This window comes from Acinonyx jubatus, chromosome C1 (assembly GCF_027475565.1).
Source record: "Acinonyx jubatus isolate Ajub_Pintada_27869175 chromosome C1, VMU_Ajub_asm_v1.0, whole genome shotgun sequence".
Classification (NCBI taxonomy): Eukaryota; Metazoa; Chordata; class Mammalia; order Carnivora; family Felidae; genus Acinonyx; species Acinonyx jubatus.
In genome coordinates, this window is record NC_069381.1 from 58,223,797 (window position 1) to 58,239,049 (window position 15,253).

The 15,253-nt window shown below is 33.5% G+C and overlaps 1 long non-coding RNA gene across 2 annotated transcripts in view; it reads left to right on the forward strand.

Annotated features, from left to right (window-relative positions):
* LOC113599310 (uncharacterized) overlaps nucleotides 1-13,443 on the forward strand; it is a 72,086-nt gene extending 58,643 nt beyond the window's left edge. Inside the window, exons 5-6 of one of the 2 annotated variants that reach the window (XR_008294966.1) lie at nucleotides 1,591-1,868; nucleotides 9,438-13,443. This is a non-coding gene — a long non-coding RNA (uncharacterized LOC113599310). Of the gene's footprint in view, nucleotides 1-1,590; nucleotides 5,877-9,437 lie in introns of those variants that run through there. The other variant, XR_008294961.1, reaches the window with a different exon arrangement.
* The last annotated feature ends 1,810 nt before the right edge of the window (nucleotides 13,444-15,253 follow it).

The window sequence follows — 15,253 nt, forward strand, 5'->3', positions numbered from 1 at the left end:
ACCCTCTCCTTTCTCCTTTCTCCTTTCTCCTTTCTCCTTTCTCCTTTCTCCCTTTTTTGTTTAGTCCCTGTGGCTGTTTCCAATTTTCCACTTTCTCTCCAGCTGCTTTTGGGGAGGGGTGCTTTTCCTGTATTCTCCCCCCCACCAGTTCCCTACCCTCAGTGGCTTCTCGCTCCCCAAATTCACCTCTCTGCACCGTGTACCTGCTGAATTCTGTGCTTTAGGTTGTGCAGATTATTGTGTTAATCCTCCAGTCAGTTTTTTATCTGTGTAGGATGGTTTAGTGTTGGTCTGGCTGTATTTCATGGACGTGAAACACACAAAAAACTTCCATGCTGTTCCACCATCTTGTCTCCTCATGTAGCTCATTATTGTTTTATATGGATTTATTTATATATGGATGACATCATTCTTTAAGTATTCTTCTATAGCTTTATCCACCTCATAGTGTGTTCATGAGATTCCTCCTTATTGATTTATGTAACTTTGGTTCATTCAGTTGCACTCTTGCATAGCATTATGTAAATTTATCACAATACATCTATCTAACTCCTTTTAATGGAAAATTTAGTTTTGCCTTTATAAATAGTCCTGCTGAGAATTCACTTTTGTTTTTTTTAAATATTTGTCCACTTATGTTTACAAGCAAGAGTTTATTCAGGGTGTATATCTAGGAATAAAGTTGCTGGATTAGGGTAGTTACATCTTCACCTTTATTAGTTATTGCCAAAGTTTTCTTCAAGATGGTCTTATGGATTTGTATTCTTACCAACAATATGCAGGTGTTAGCTTTTATCCACATCTTTGCCAGCTCTCAATATTGTTAGAATTCTTAGTTTTTACCAATACAACAGTTGTGAAAAGTATTTTATTATACTTTTAATTGGCGTTTTCCTATCACTGAGATAAATCATCTTTTAATAGGCTTATTGGCCATTTGAGATAAACCTTTGGGAAATTCCTCATTTGTATCCTTTTCCTATTTTTTATTGGATTGATGCATAAGAGTGTATATATATGTATATATATTCTGGATAATGTATATATATATGTGTGGCACACACATATATATATACATTATCCAGAATATATATACATATATATATATATATATATATATATATATATACACACACACACACACACATATGTATATATATGTATATATATATTCTGGATACTAATCCTTTCTCAGTTAAATGTGTTGCAAATATTTTGTCCCAAGTCTGGGACTTGCCTTTTTATTTTTAAATGATCTTTTCTGACTAACAAAAATTTTTAAATGATTGTGTTATCAAATTTGTCATTTTTTATGATATTGTGTCTAGGTTTTTAAAAGTTTCTCTTTTGAAGTCACAAAAATATCTCCCTTATCACCCCCTAAAATTTTAGAATTTTGCCTCTCACATTGAGGTGGTGTATTGGTACAATCAGGAAAGAAGAACCACTAGGAATGATGTAGAATAGGAATTTATTTAGAGACTTGACCTTCTGTCACTGTGAAATCTGGTAAAAAGTCTTGTTTGTGTTGTTGTTTTCTACATTTGGTACTGATCCTACTGATCCTGCATTTGCTACTGATCCTCCCAGAGTACCCAGTAGGGAAGGAGTGACAGATGTGAACTTTGGAGAGGTGGCATAACCAGAACTATGCAGAACAAGCCGTAGCCTGCCTTTTTTCTCATTGGGCATCATTAGCCTCTCCCCATTTTCAAGCCACCAACTTGCAGCTGAGGAGGCCCTGCACCTGGCTGCCACTGTTGTCACAGCTACAATGGCACCTGATCCAGGATATGGAAAATCTTAAGGAAGATATCTTATTGGAGCTCAAGAATATGTGGAATTCTGTTACTGCCTATGCCAACAAGGTCAGCCACCAAATTGCAAAAATGTGTAGTAGCCATGGTAGGGCCTGGCCTACCTTGACTTTCTGAGAGTAAATATGGCTCCTACTCTCTTCCTCCTCTCAAATCTCAAGCAAGTTTCTCTGGTGACCAAACTTAACCACTAAACTGCAGAGAAAGTAATTCCAGGAAACACAGTTCAGTTTAGCCAAGTTGACTTGTTACAAAGATTGGTACAATCAGGGAAACAGAACCACTAGGGATGACATAGAATAGGAGTATATTTAGGGACTTGGCTTTCGGTCACTGTGGAATCTAGTAAAAAGTCCATTTTTGGTTGTATTTTCTTCATCTGCTGATCCTAAACTCATAGAATTTATTTTGTGTATTCTATGGAGTGGCAATTCAAGTCTAATTTTTTCCATGTGGATAACCCCAGCCCCGTGTGTTGAATACTCCATTTTATCCCCCATTGATTTGCCACACTGATTTTGTAATACATTAAATTTCATTATATATTTTGTTCTGGAATATTTATTTTGTTTCATTACTATTTGTTGATTTCTGTGTTACTACCTCACAGTTGTAATTACTGTGGCTTTATGATAAGTCTTAATATCTATGGTAAAATAAGCCACCGTCTTATTCATTTTCATTAGGAGTAGTTTGACCTTTTGCTATTACATACAAATTTTAGAATCACTTTGGGATTTTCATTGTAATTGTTTTAAGTTTATATATTAATTTGATATCTTCATGATATTGAGCCATTTGGTATATAAACATGATGTAGCACTACAAATATTTAGTCTTTCTTTAATGCTTTCAATAGTTTTGTAATTTTCTCCTTTAAATTCATGCACATATTTATTCCTAAATACTTTTATTTATTTTTTTAAGTTTATTTATTTATTTTGAGGGAAAGAGAACATGGGAGGGGCAGAGAGAGAGGGAGAGACAGAATCCCAAGCACTCTTCACACTGTCAGCACAGAGCCCAATGTGGGGCTTGAACTCATGAAGCATGAGATCATGACCTGAGCTGAAACCAAGAGTCAAAAGCTTAACCAACTCAGCCACCCAGGCACCCCTATTCCTAAATACCTTTAAAATGCTGTTGTTGTTGGAATAATATCTTTTAAAATGATATTTTAAAAGTTTTGTTCATAATCTATGGAATGCAATTGATTTATGTATATTGATCTCGTATCTAGGAGTTTTCTGAACTTTTTATTAATTCTAATGATTTACCTACAGACACTCTTGGGCTTCCTACATATATCACTAACATGTCTGTAAATAAAGGCTGTCTTAGTTCTTCTGTAAATTATTATTCTTAAATGCAAATGAATTATGATAAATATATTTATATTATAAAATATATATCACATATCACATATAAGCATAAATAAAGATAAATATTATTCTTCCATCTTTATATATCCCAGACTTCAGTATAATGTTAAATAGAAGTTTTGGTGATTACATCAATGTTTGATAAGAACTGGCTTTGCTTTAATCATGGTTATGATTAAAAAATCCTACCTGTAATCTATTTGCACAATTGCTTAATGTTTTTAAAGGGTAATATTTTAAACCAAAACAGCTACAATATTTTTGTGTGAAAGGCACCGATATTTATACTTGGATAGTTGCCATTTTTTGCAGCTACAAAGCTTTACATTTACAAAATATATTTTTTCTCATAATAAATATAATTCTTCCTTTGATGTATTTTATATCACATATGTCTCTGAGATAATAAACATTTTGCAAACAATTTACAATAGAGTCCATCTCTACTGCACCTACTGAAAGTATTACACTGGTATGAAAATCAGTAATATTTTGCTAGTTTGCAAATGTTACAGTATTTGCAACTAAAAATACTACATGTTTTATATAAAGCTATATGATGCTTGAAGTTTGGGCTTGGTAAATTGTTCATGGTTCACACAGTACTTCCTTTTAAGTTTTAAGCATCCCTTTGAAAATATGGCATGCTGACCCTCTTTGTATCTAGAGATGCAATTAAAAATAATGGCCTAAATATTCAAGTAGTAGAGAATGTTGGCAATTTGACACTGAGGCTCTTCATTTGACCTTCTTTTGTGGCTTGCAGGCATGCAGTTTGTTTTTAAATGGATGGCATGTTAAAGATCTGTAGTCATGTCATTTTTTTCCCTGACAATTAGTAAGATATAGAAGGAGAAAACTTTTATAAAGAGAGATTCCAACTAGGCTACTACCCACAGATCAATAACATCAAGTGTTTCCATAATATAAATATGCTCCCAGCCTATCTCTAGGGATTGAAGAGAGATCAGCTTTGTATAAACAGTTTTTTCATTTGATGAGTAGACAATAGATGAAGAAAAAAAAGTGTGCTGTGTTTCTTCATGGAGTGTCTCTGGGATTTGAAAATGATTTACAGATACAACCAATTAAAAGACAAGCTAGTTAAATATCCCATAATCTGTATCTCTGGAAAATTCTGTATTGCATCTCAATTTTTAAAAAATCAGGGAGGTCTTCTTTGACTATCCATATGAAATTAAATACCCCATTTTTATTCTCATAATATTTTTCTTTGGTAGAGTGTATCATGTTTTTTAATTGAAAATAAATAGGATTTGTTTAATTTCTGATCATCTGGATAATTGTTAGCTCTATGAGGTCAGAAACATATCTATCTTTTAAACTAATGTAACCCCAGAAACTACCACAGTGGCTGTTTAATAAATATAATGAGTTAATGAATAAATGGTGAAAAACTAACTACTGTTATTTCTTGAGAAGGAAATATTATCTAACTGCCTTTAATTGCAACAAAACAAAATTTTGGACTAACCTAGGCATGAAAAGAATATCTTGGATGAATATTGGGCAGCTCGTAGAATTAAAAGAAATAGTGAGGCAACAATCAGGAAAGTTTTAGGAGTCTAGGATGTGGAAACCCATGGACAGTCTCCATAAGGCACTGCAGTCAAAGTCAATCAAACATTTTTAGTTTTAATGTCATTTTAAGAGGATTAAAATTCTAGGGAAAGAACAGAAAAAAATTTATTTCTTTGAGAAACTAAGAGAACCAAAGAGAAATTCAGTCTCTGTCTCTCTGTTTCTCACCCCTCACTTTCCCCCCGACCCCACTGTGTGTGTGTGCATGTGTCTCCCTCCTTCTCTTTCCTTTATTTTATATGTACTCACATACTTAAGGTTTTCCCTGCTTTTTATTGTTTCTTTTTTTAAAGAAAAGGTTTATTTAATTAGAGAGAGAGTGAGAGAGCATGAGTGGGGGTAGGGCAGAGAGAGAGGGAGAGGGGGAATCCCAAGCAGCCTCCGCACCGTCAGAGCAGAGCCCCACATGGACGTGGACTCACAAACCGCAAGATCATAACCTGATCTGAAATCATGACCTGAGCTGAAACCAAGAGTCAGATGCTTAACTGACTGAGCCACCCAGGCACCCCATTATTCCTTGTTTTTGATTTAAGTTATTATCTGTTGAAATTTCCTTTCAGTCTGAAGGACTTCTTTAGTTTTGCTTTGTTTTGTTTTGGTTTAGATCAAATTTGTCAGTAATGAATTCTCTCAGTTTTGTTTATATGGGAATGGTCATTATTTTAGTTACATTTGTAGCGACAGTTTTGCCTAGAATAGTTTTGATCTAGAATTCTTGATTAACTGTTTTTTCCCCAGCACTTTAAATTACACCACTGTCTTCCAGTCTCCTTTGTTTCTGAGGAAGAATGAGCTTTTAATTATGTTGCTGCTCCCTTGTATATAATATTTTCTTTGTCTTTGTTTTTCAGCAGTTTAAATATGATATGTCTAGGTGTATACCTCTTTGTGTTTATTATACTCGGGATTTAGAGGACTACTAAAACTAATAAGCATTTATAGCAAGATTGAAGGATACAAAGGTAACATACAAAGGTCAATTACTTTCCAATATACTAAAAATGAACAAATGGAACTTGAAATTAAAAATACAGTATCATTGGGGTGCCCACATGGCTCAGTTGGTTGAGTGTCTAACCATGATCTCATGGTTTGTGGGTTCGAGCCCAGTGTTGGGCTCTGTGCTGACAGCATGGAACCTGCTTGGGATTCTCTCTCTCTCTCTTTCTCTCTCTCTCTCTCTCAAAACAAATAAATAAATGTTAAAAATGCAATATCATTTCTATTCGCACCACCAAAAATGAAATAGGTATAAGTCTAACAAAATATGTACAAGATCTATATACAGAAAACTACAAAACATGATCAAAGAAATCAATGAAGAACTTAAATAAGTGAAATGTATGATGTTCATGGATAGGAAGACTCAATATTATAAAGATGTTAGCTCTTTCTGACTTGATGTAGAGACTCAACACAATCTCAATCAAAATTCCAGCAGGTGTTTTCATGGATATCTACAAGTAGATTTTAAATGTTATATGGAGAGGCAAAAGATCCAGGTAGCCAACACAATATTTAAGGGGAAGAGCAAAATTGGACAACTGACACTATCCAACTCTATGACTGTAAGGAAAAACTGTTTCTACCTATTCACGACTCATCAGCACTTCTGATACCACATGTGTGGGTATCTCAATTCTTTGCTGACACAAACTGAATGTCCTACAATTCAATTCAAATCTAACATTGTCCACCTGGAATAAGCATCATATCCCACTGTTTAAGTGCTCAGTCCCATAAGACAGCCCCCTCCCTCAACTTCAGATGCCCATTACAAATCCAGGTTATCACCTGTGCTTCTGATTGACCAGCTATAAATTGGAGGTTCCCATGACCCCCTTTTCAGGTTTGATAATATGCTAGAATGGCTCATGGAACTCAGGAAACAGCTTACTTACTAATTATTGGTTTATTGCAAAAGGATACAACTCAGGAACCGTGGCTAGAAAAGATGCACAGGGCAGGATGTGGGCAGGGGCATGAAGCTTCCATGCCCTCGTCAGGCATGCTATCCTTTCAGTACCTCCACATGTTCATGAACTTGGAAGCTCTCTGAACCCTGTGGTTCAGGGATTTTTATAGAGGCTTTATACATAGGCCTCACTGCTTTCAAGCACACCTCAGAGACATTGAGGGTTTGGTTACAGACCACTGAGTAAAGCGAATACTTCAATAAAGTGAGTCAAATGAATTTTTTGGTTTCCCAGTACACACAAAAGTTATCCCTACACTATACTGTAGTCTATCAAGTGTGCAGCAGCCTTATGTCTTAAAGATGTACATAATTTAAAAATTGTTTCTTGCTAACAAAATGTTAACCATCACCAGGGCTTTCAGCAAGTCATAATCACTGATCATAAATCACCATAACAAATATAATGTTAACGAAAAAAATTGGACTATTGTGAGAATTACCAAAATGTAACGCAGAGACATGAAATGAGCAAATAATGTTGGAAAGAGGATGCTGATAGACTTGCCACAAATCTTTAATTTATGGAAAATGCAGTATCTGTACAATGAGACAAAACAAAGCCCAATAAAATGAGATATTCCTGTAAATCACTGGCCATTGGTGATTAATTCAATCTCCAGCCTCTTCTCTCCCACTTTCTAAGCTGGGAGTTGGGGCTGGAAGTCCCAAACTTCTAATCACAGGTATTGTTCCTTGGGAACCGGCTCCTTATCCTTATGGGCTTTCCAAAAGTCATCTCATTAACGTAAACTCAGGTATGGTTGAAAGAGACTTCTTACGAATAACATTCCTTTCACCTTACTGCTCATTAAAATTTTTTTTAATGTTTATTTATTTTTGAGAGAAACAGAGCATGAGTGCGAGAGGGGCAGAGAGAGGGAGACACGAATCCAAAGCAGATTCCAGGCTCTAAGCTGTCAGCAGAGAGCCCAACGTGGGGATCCAACCCATGAACCATGAAATCATGACCTGGGCTGAAATCAGACACTTAACTGACTGAGCCACCCAGGTTCTCCCTACCTTACTGCTCTTATCACTTAGGAAATGCTAAAGATTTTAGAAGCTCTGGGTCAGGAATGGGGATGAGGACCAAATATACACTTCTTATTATAAATCACACTATCACAAAGATTTACCATAAAACTATATTAATAAAGACAGTATGGTATTTGTGAAAGAATAGACAAGGTATCGATGGAACAGAATAGAGAGCCAAGCAATTGACCGACATAAATATAGTCAACTGGCTTTTGACAAAGGAACACGACAGCAAATTGGAGACCAGATATTCTCTTCAACAAATGGTGCTGGAATAACTCAACATCACATACAGAAAATGAATTCAGACACCTTTCACGAAAATTAACTCAAAATTGATCATAGACCTGAATGTGAAATATGAAACTAAAGAACTCCTAGAAGATAGTGTAAGAGAAAATCTAGATAACCTTGGGCATGGTGATGACTTTTTAGCACAACACCGAAGTCATGAAATAATTGATAATCTGGAATTGTGCTTTGCAAAAGACATTCTTAAGAGAATGAGAAGACAAACCATGGAGTGGGAGAAAAGTCATCACACCTCCACAAATTATTCTTCAGACACTTTACATATTTACTAAAATTCTTCTCAAAGTCCACTCTCTATTGTACCAAGTACCAAAATCAGAATTTAGTTCCCTAGTACCACATAACAAGATGCTCCGTAATTTAGCAGCTTAAAAACAATACTGATGTTGCATTTTTCAGCCAACATGTGCACAGAGATGCACATTGGGTCCCTCAGACAGTGTTGTCCTATGGCTGAAAGATAATATTTAAATAGCCTCTGAAGCAGCTGGATAAACATTAGTCACAGAAATATATGTACAATGTATTATTTCTAGATCTATTTTGTCCAACTGTATTCATAGGAAGCAAGTCAGAGAAATGTACAAAGTATAATGTGTGCATTTTTTTTAAAACCCAAAAGCTAGAGAGAAATGCAGGATTATTCATCACTGCAATTCATAACTGCAAATGGACATTTTTAAACTGGTGAATTCTCTACTCTGTTAGCATGGATATTAAGTGATTTGTTGATTGAGTCCTATTTATATTTGCTGGACAGCTGAAAGGAAAGTAAGACTATTTTATTAAAAATATTCTGTTGTTTACTAAAAGGAATCACAAAGGTTCAACAAAGCTATTGTCATTTTGAATTTGGGTGTGATGGATGAGGGCAATGGTGGGACAGGAGGGGGAAGGAATCTCTTAGAAATTGCTGGCGATTTTTAGTAATATAAATGATGTGCAACTAATCTAATTTAATTAAATTTAGAATCATAACAGACCCCTTTGAAGAGCTAGTGAAATGCATTTCTTTTGTATATCTCCTGACTGTTGAAATGCAGTACATTAAAATGAATAAGAACAATAGACAGTTTCAACTAATCTCATCTGCAACTCCATCTGATCCAATGAGAAGATTTTAATTAGAGCTGGACTTCATTCAAAAAAAGGAACTATTGTAACAAGCCATAATTAAGTTGATTTCTTCCCATAGAGCATAGGTCATACATTCACTTTTTAAAACATTGTGTTTGGTTCTCTAATGTCTTTAATATTTCTGTTTATATTCATAATAAATTATGGATTTTCTTTTTTTCTATGCAGGCATTATTCACTCACCTCAGTGATGGTCTGCCCAGTAATATTTCATCTTTAGAAACTTTTGGAGACCTTCCCTTCCTGAATCGTTCTCATTTTTAATCATACGAATAGATAAGAAACCATGTTGCAAAAGTCCTATTATACAATTTCACCATTGATATACAATAAATATGCACTACGTTTCTGTTTTCTTTCACCAAAAATAAAAATAATTAACCATGAATGTAACTTATTAGCCTAATTTACTTGAGAATGTACAGTCCACACACACACATACACAAAGCATCATATATGTTGCAGTGGTAGCTGTTTGAAGGCCTGAAGTATAAATACAGAGAAGAAAACCTGATATATATTTATACATGGTATGCATTTATGCCTGAGATGTTCTAGCAAAATCTTATAGAATAACAAAGCAATTTGTTCAAACGATGACTGCTAATTAAAACAGTTTTGTCCAAAGACACAAATAAATGATGCAATAATAGCTCCTAGTGATCGAAATGACAGTGCTTTTCATAATTACTTGGCTAGGTAGGGGGTCAGTACTCCATGGTCTCACAAAGGAAATTGTTGGTTGTTTACCCTTTTCTTTCTTCTATTCTCATGTTCTTTTTAAAAGCCTCAAGCCAAAAAACTTTTTATGACAATTGTTTTTATTTCAAGAACTCTGAGGCATTTTTTTTCTAAGATTTGATTTTCAAGTAATCTCTACACACAATGTGGGGCTCAAACCCACAACCCCGAGATCAAGAGTCACATGCTCTAAACTGAGCCAGCCAGGGACCCTTATTTCAAGAACACTGATTTTTTAAAAATATTTTTTGTTATTTATTTTTGAGAAGGAGAGACAGAATGCAAGTGAGGGAGGTGCAGAGAGAGAGGGAGACCGAGTCTAAAACAGGTTCCAGGCTCTGAGCTGTCAGCACAGAGTCCGATGCGGGGCTTAGACTCACCGAACTGTGAGATCATGACCTGAGCCAAAGTCGAGTGCTTAACCGACTGAGCCACCTGACTGCCCCAAGAACTCTGTGTTTTTAATTATTTAAATTAAATTTTGAGTCTATAAAATAATACTTATAAAACATATGTATAAAAGACAATACATATGTACCCATCAAATAGTTTCCAGAAAAATTATTTTGCCATTTACTTGGCAGTCTCCTGTATGTTCTCTCAAATCTTAATCTTTTTCCTCTACCACTGTTCTGAATTTTGCATTTGCAATACCCTTCCTTTCCTTTAGTTTTATTCTCTACTTTTACCCCTATACAATATACAATGTTTACTTTTGAATGTCTTTTATTACTTAGTCATACTTTGTATATTTGCTTTTAATTGACTTTTTTTTCTGGTCAGTCTTGTGTTTCTAAAACTTATCTATGTTTTTGCATGTAGCTGCAATTTATTATTTTTTACTTATTATTTTAATTGCTACATAATCTTGTAACATATGAATATCCTAACAATTATTTATTCATTTTACTTCAGTGGATATTTTGTTTGTTTACAATTTTCTGCTACTACAATGTTGCTATTATATTCTTGAACAGTTGCCTGGGGCATATGTGTATAAGTTTGTTTAAGATATAAAACAAAGTGAAATTGCTGTATCACAGTTTAGGAATATTGCCTTTATAAAATGATGTTAAATTATTTTCTAAAGTGGTTGTACTTTTTAACTTTGGCCAATATTTCTGGTATGAAATGTGAATTCATTGGAGATTTAATTTCTAGTTCCCTAATTCTTAATAAGATTGAGCATGGTTTATGTTTATTGAATGTTCAGGTTTCTTCTGCTTCATGTTCTTCAAGTCTTTTTTCTTTATGCCCTTCCTTTTTTTTTCCCTCCATGATTTAAAAATGACATATTCTGTATAAAAATTTTTTGTCAGTTAGAGTTTTCAATTAGCAGCTCATATTAATAGTTTTAATTTTCATTCTGTTTATACTTTCTTAAATAGAAGTTTTTATTTTAATTTAGTTAAATCTATCAATTCCTTTCCTTTCAAATTGAACTTGATGTCTTATTTAAGAGGTCCACCTCTACCCAAAGGATTTTATATATTGTTTTCCCAAAATTTTATTTTTACTTTTACTATTTAGGGCTTTAATTATATGAAATTGATTTTCATTATGGTGTAGGGTAGGAAAACAACCTATTTTTTTTTTCATTGATGCAGATTTGCCACAGCACTATTAAATGAGTAAACCATTCTTTCCCTCTGATAGAGGGACAATTCCGTCTCACTCAAGTGTATATAATTATGACTTGATTTCTTGGTTCTTTATTTTGTTCTGTTGGTAATTTTCTATTCCTAAACAGTACTACAATATTTTAATTACAATAAATTCATAATTCTTAGCATATGGAAAGAGGAATATCCTTTTATCTTTACTTTCAAAGTGTCTGAACTATTCTTAGCTATTTGTCTTTCATATACAAAATAGCTAGTTAAAATCCCATAAAATAAGCATAATACAATTCTGATTAGAATAGCAATGATTCCTTGGGTCAATATGTAGAGAATTAACATCTGTGTAATATTGAATCTCCCCATTTATGAAGAGGCATATTTACCATTTATTTTATATTTTTCAATATAGGTGTAATAGTCCTAAATGCTTATGCATGTAACAGAACTTCAAAATACATGAAGCAGAAATTGATAGAGGTGAATGAAGAAATAGGCAAGTTGAAAGCAGTGGTTGAAGATATCAGTGCTTCTCTCTCAATAATTGATATAGCAAGTTGATAGAAAATCAGTAAGGACAGAGAAGATTTGAACAAAGCTATCAACTAAACTGACCTAATTTTTATCTTTAGACTATTACATTCTACATGAGCAGACTACAGACCCTTTTCAACTGTACAAAGAACACTTATTAAGTCACATCACAATCTGGACCACAAAACAAGGGTCAATAAGTTTTTAACATATTCAAGTCACTCAAAATATGCTTTCTGACAACAATGAAATTAAATTTAAAATATTCAATAGAAAGATTTCTGGAAAATTCCCAAGTATTTGAAATTGAAAAACACACATCTAAATAAGCAATGGATCAATGAAGAAATAAAAATAGAAATTAGAAATTATTTTGATCTGAATAAAAGTAAAAACAATATATCTTACTTGGTGAGATGTCATTAAACTGTACTTAAGGGCAAGTTTATAGCATTAAGACTAAATTTATAACACTTCTAGAGAAAACATAGGAGAAAACATTTTTGTCTTTGCCTTAGGCCAAGATTTCTTAGGAATGACAACAAAAATGTAAATCATAATCTATAAAAGAACAAATTAATAAATTGGGCTTTATCCAAATTGAAATCTGAAAATTTGAAAGTCACTGCTAAGAACGAAAAAAAAAAGCCATAGACTGGGAGGAAATATTTACAAATCATGCATTTCCTGAAGGACTGCATCTAGAATTTATGATAATCTCTCAAAACTCCTTCATAAGGAAAAAAAAAGCCAAATGTGGGCAAAAGATTTGAACAGGCACTTCATCAAAGGACAAGCAGGTATACTTTTTTTGTCTTCTGTTTTTTACTGAATGCATACTTATTTTATTTATTTTTACTTATTTTTTTAAATTCAAGTTAGTTAACATAGAGTGGAGTATTGGTTTCTGGAATAGAACCCAGTGATTCACCACTTACATATAATGCCCAACAAGTGCCCTCCTTAATGCCCATCACCGATTTAGCCCATCCCCCCACTTCCATCCCCTCCAACAACCCTCAGTTTGTTCTTTTCTTTAAGAGTCTCTTATTATTTGGCCCCATCTCTGTTTTTATCTTATTTTTTCTCCCTTTCCCTATGTTCATTTGTTTTGTTTCTTAAATTCCATACATGAGTGAAATCATATGATATTTGTCTTTCTCTGACTGACTTATTTCACTTAGCGTAACACTTGCTAGTTCCATCCGTGTTGTTGCAAATGGCAATATTTCATTTTTTTTTTATGGCTGAGTAATAATCCATTGTGTGTGTGTGTGTGTGTGTGTGTGTGTGTGTGTGTGTATCTTTAACCATTCATCTTCTTTAACCATTCATCAGTCGGTGGACATTTGTGCTCTTTCACAATTTGGCTATTTCACAATGTGATAGTTGATAGCACTGCTATAAACATCGGGGTGCATGTGCCCCTTTGAATCAGCACTTTTGTATCTTTTGGATAAATACCTAATAGTGCAATTGCTGGGTCATAGGGTAGTTCTATTTCTAATTTTTTGAGGACAGGAATATTTTGTTTTATTTTGCTTTACTTTATTGCACTTTACAGATATTGCATTATTATAAATTGAAGGTTGTGGCAACCCTACATCAAGTAAGTGTATTGGCTCCACTTTTCCAATGACATTTGCTCAATTTGTGCCTCTGTGTTGCAGTTCAGTAATTCTCACCATACTTCAAACTTATTCAATATTATTATATTTGTTATGGTTATCTGTGATCAGTAGTTAAACCTTGCTGAAAGATCAGATGCTGTTTTGCATTTGTTAGCAATAAAATATTTAAAAACATTTTTTTAATGTTTATTTTTGAGAGACAGGGAGAGACACAGTGTGAGTGGTGGAGGGGCAAAGAGAGAGGGAGACACAGAATCTGAAGCAGGCACCAGGCACTATGATGCTAACACAGAGACCAACATGGGGCTCAAACTCATGAGTCCTGAGATCATAACCTGAGCCTAAGTTGGACGCTTAACCAACCAACCCACCCAGGCATCCCAGCAATAAAGTATTTTTAAATTAAGATTTATACATTGTTTTTTTTTAGAGAAGATACTATTGCACATTTAATAGATGACAGCATAGTGTAAACATAACTTTTATATGTACTAGGAAATGAAAGCATTTATTGATTTATTGTTTTATTGTGATATTCACTTTATTGTGGTGCTTTGGAACTGAACCTGCAATATCTCTGATGTATGCCTGTATATAAAAGGGAAATACAAGGAAATACCACAATGAGATGTTATATCACTATGTATATTTTAGAGTAAATTTAAAAAGACTGATTATGCCAGTTCTTGTCAAAATTCTAGAGCATCTAGGACACTCAACTTTTGCTGCTTGGGCAATCATTTATTGAAATGATATCTCCCATTTTAATTGAGGGTTTTTCTTGTAATATTCTGCTTTACATTTATTAGGTTATGTTATTGGGTGCATAATATTTAAGTTTTTTACCATGTAATGTTCTCTTTTTACTAATTTTTGTCTTAAGGTCTACCTTATCTGATATTAATTGCTGCATCAGCTTTTTAAATTTGGCATTTCCTTTGTTTTTATTTTATCCTTTTATGTTGAGCAGGCATGTATTCCTATATTTGGAATGTACTTGTAGACAGTATAGAGCAGAATTTTAAAATACAGCTTGAAAATTCTTATATTTTTATGGGAACATTTAGTCAATTTGCATTTTTTCCTAATAAGTCATAATTTAATATCTAACATAGTATAGTATGCTTTTCATTGTTCCTTTTATCATCTTTTTCCCCTTTCTTGCCTTATAACAAATAGATCTTTTTCTCATCTCAATTTCTTTTGTTAGTTTAGAAATTTTTACATATCGAATTAACTTACCAAAATTGGAGAATAAATATTTCTTTTTATTTTAAATAGTACCAGGTCCATAGAACACTTATTTTTAATAAATTTAACTTATTTTAAAATTAATTTTTATTTGATTTTTCAAAAATTAGATGATATTTCAAGTCACTTATTAGAGATGTGACAGATGTTCCCACCCATAATTTGATTTAATTTCAAATTTTCAAACATTGTCCTTTTTTTCTTTTCT